General features: G+C 47.3%; 1 long non-coding RNA gene across 1 annotated transcript; it reads right to left on the reverse strand.

Annotated features, from left to right (window-relative positions):
• Positions 1–905: 905 nt before the first annotated feature.
• Positions 906–2,740, reverse strand: LOC311525466. Its single transcript, XR_014712782.1, has 2 exons — positions 2,268–2,740; positions 906–1,070 (listed from the first exon to the last, which is right to left on the reverse strand). It is a non-coding gene; the product is annotated as an uncharacterized lncRNA (long non-coding RNA).
• Between the last annotated feature and the right edge of the window lie 1,198 nt (positions 2,741–3,938).

Raw genomic sequence — 3,938 nt, forward strand, 5'->3', positions numbered from 1 at the left:
ATTTACCAGTGGTGAGTGCCTGGCCAGGACTAGAGTCTAGAAATACTCTGAGTAATACGTTTCAGACACACTCAAATATCTGTGGCGGTCAGTTCTTGTGGGTAGCAGTGATATTGACATGGCTGATGCCTCAGGCATATCCCCTAGAGAAGCATAATCAGGGAATGGGTGTAGAATCAGACACTCTTTGATTCTGACATTGATTTAACTCTTGCAAGAGGGAGGTACACATCCATACTTGTGTTTAATAAGCTGTTGGCTTGCTCGCATGAGCATTATTTGGATAGGACTCCATGCATTTGCTCCCTGTTGCACTGTGGTGAATTGGTCTTCAGGCTAGTTTCTTGAAGACATCACCATCGCAATTGGCACTCATTGACCACCCTGTTAGCAGTCACAGCGAGTCCAGGGACTGAATAGGCTATGGAGATTAATCCCCCCTCTCACCACTAGAGATGGTCAATGTGCTTGAGGTACATTAGCAAGATAGCGTGTGGGAAACCTGCACAGCCATAGCCTGTCCTGTACCTGCCCACCACAAAAGAAATGGAAATCAGTAAGCTACATAGTAAAACCAAGCGACTGGTTTAGCCAATCAAAATAATGGAGATTTCAAGACCACTTTACAATTTTTTCCACTATTATGGAGATGGCAGAGACAAACTTAGAAGCAGCTGGCCCTGGTTTGTGATTCGAACAAGAGCATCCAGATCTCCCTATGCGTTTGTGACATTGGATCTTACCTCGTTAAATGATGCCATAAATCACTCTGGTCATTAATGACATTTGCTTCATGCTTAGATAACAGCCTAGATCATGTGCTAATTGAACTCTATAGGGAAAGATGGAAAAATGTGTTTCACTACATAGTTGTGGCAGCGGTTAAAGGATAAAACACACTGTGGTTAGATGCGGCTGCTGTAAAGTTTATTGAATTTGAAACAGATATCGAAGAGCAAATCACTTTGCAGGTTCTTGCGGATGTCAGGGAGCAATTCACTCTGCCAGGAACTTGATCCTAAGAGCACCTGTATTTCACTGACTCTCAGACATCAGGAAGCTTTGAGCACCTAGAAAGTGAATGAGAGTGTTTCAGTGGCCCTACTGACTAGCAGCTACTACCAGGCAGGACGGAGAAGGATCCTGACCCCATAGTTTTTATGTTGCTTCTCACATCTGTGTGTAAACGTGGCAGCTTCGGTGTGAAAATGCAGTACGAGCTGCTGCAGCATCTGCCCAAGTGACAGAACCGATTTGTCTTTTGCAAAAGTTAGCCAGTCAGGGGCAGCTGTAGGTGTGTCTTTGCCCTAGGTGATGAATATTTGGGTTCTCTGTCCTCAAGTCAAGAAGGAGAATCTTCCATGTCTTTCCCTTCCTTGGGCCACTTGCCTGATCTTTTCCCTTTCCCTGCTGCCTGGGCCATCTGTCGTCCTGCCCTGTCTCTTGGCCAGCAGCCTCTTCCTACAGCCTGTGTTCTGGGGATTAGCTTCCAGATGTTGGAGTCTACTGACTAGCTGGCCTCATCTCGCAGTGAAAGTTCCCTCTGTCACGGCACCCCTCTGAAACGCTATCTTAGGTGATTGCCAATCCAGTTTCGGACTAAAGCAACTTCTGTAGGCAAAATGCTACAAACTTGTTAGTGAAAAGGATTCCACTATCCAAATGAAGAGCATCTTTATTTCAATGTCTCCTCTTGTGCACCGCCATAAAATGAGATTAGCAGGAGCTGACTGACTAGAGGCCTGGTAGATTTCTCAAGCTGTTTGGCATGGCCGTCTCTGCTTTGCTCCAGGATACCTAGCCTTTTATTTTCCTCAAAGGGGAAGAGCGGGCTTTCCATCGAGAACCCATCTTGCCTTTCCTCCAACTTCCCCTGCCCTATTTGTTCTCTCTCCCTCCTCCTGCTCTGTGTGTGTCTGTTCTTAATGCAAGTGCTGGCTTGTAATCCAAATCTCTGGCCGGCCAATCTCTCTCTGGAAGTTGTGGGAGGGTAGGTAGTAGCCTGGCTTTGGCAGTGAAGAATCACAGCCATGGGAGTATCTTTAACAGGACATCTGTCCCTCTCACTTTATTACAAACGCAGATTTCTCCCACACACAATCCAAACCACTATTATTCTAACCCTATTAAGTTAAAACATGTTTCACATTTGGGCCACTGAGGCTGAGCTCCCTTTGATCTACAGTTAGGCATGTCAGGTCTGCAAGACTGTACTACTAAAAGACCTCTCCAAAGAAGATGTGATAAAGGTGCCCCTAGTTACTTACATCTGCAGTGTTATGTGTGTTGCCTTCATTTATTTTTTGCTTCTGCCTTCGGGGGACTGATCATTCCAGTTTTCACTTTAGAGCCGCACACCCTAGGACAATCTGACTTCAGCGTAAGACATCAATCATAGAATCATAGAATAATAGAGTTAGAATCATAGACTATCAGGGTTGGAAGGGACCTCTGGAGGCCATCTAGTCCAACCCCCTGCCCAGAGCAGGACCAATCCCAACTAAATCATCCCAGACAGGGCTTTGTCAAGCCTGACCTTAAAAACTTCCAAGGAAGGGGATTCCACCACCTCCCTAGGCAACGCATTCCAGTGTTTCACCACCCTCCTAGTGAAAAAGTTTTTCCTAATATCCAACCTAAACCTCCCCCACTGCAACTTGAGACCATTGCTCCTTGTCCTGTCATCTGCTATCACTGAGAATAGTCTAGATCCATCCTCTTTGGATCCACCTTTCAGGTAGTTAAAAGCAGCTATCAAATCCCCCCTCATTCTTCTCTTCCATAGACTAAACAATCCCAGTTCCCTCAGCCTCTCCTCATAAGTCATGTGTTCCAGTCCCCTAATCATTTTTGTTGCCCTTCGCTGGACTCTCTCCAATTTTTCCACATCCTTCTTGTAGTGTGGGGCCCAAAACTGGACACAGTACTCCAGATGAGGCCTCACCAATGTCGAATAGAGGGGAACGATCACATCCCTCGATCTGCTGGCAATGCCCCTGCTTATACACCCCAAAATGCCATTGGCCTTCTTGGCAACAAGGGCACACTGTTGACTCATATCCAGCTTCTCGTCCACTGTTACCCCTAGGTCCTTCTCTGCATAACTGCTGCCTAGCCATTCAGTCCCTAGTCTGTAGCGGTGCATTGGATTCTTCCGTCCTAAGTGCAGGACTCTGCACTTGTCCTTGTTGAACCTCATCAGATTTCTTTTGGCCCAATCCTCCAATTTGTCTAGGTCCCTCTGTATCCTGTCCCTACCCTCCAGCGTATCTACCACTCCTTCCAGTTTAGTGTCATCCGCAAACTTGCTGAGGGTGCAATCCACACCATCCTCCAGATCATTTATGAAGATATTGAACAAAACTGGCCCCAGGACCGACCCTTGGGGCACTCCGCTAGATACCGGCTGCCAACTAGACTTGGAGCCATTGATCACTACCCGTTGAGCCCGACAATCTAGCCAACTTTCTACCCACCTTGTACTGCATCCATCCAGCCCATACTTCTTTATGTCATACTGCTCCCTTACATACAGTGCAACTCCCCCACCTTTTCTGGCCTCCCTGTCCTTCCTGAACAGTTTATACCCATCCATGACAGTACTCCAGTCATGCGAGTTATCCCACCAAGTCTCCGTTATTCCAATCACATCATAATTCTCTGACTTTGCCAGGACCTCCAGTTCTCCCTGCTTGTTTCCCAGGCTTTGTGCATTTGTATATAGGCACTTGAGCTGATCGCCCCTCATTCTCAGTATGAGGCAGGAGCCCTCCCCTCTCACACGCTCCTGCTCGTGCTTCCTCCCAGTATCCCGCTTCCCCACTTACCTCAGGGCTTTGGTCTCCTTCCCCCGGTGAACCTAGTTTAAAGCCCTCCTCACTAGGTTAGCCAGCCTGCTCGCGAAGATGCTCTTCCCTCTCTTCGTTAAGTGGAGCCCG

This window comes from Lepidochelys olivacea (assembly GCF_965140295.1).
Source record: "Lepidochelys olivacea isolate rLepOli2 genome assembly, chromosome: 8".
In the NCBI taxonomy this organism is placed as follows: domain Eukaryota; kingdom Metazoa; phylum Chordata; order Testudines; family Cheloniidae; genus Lepidochelys; species Lepidochelys olivacea.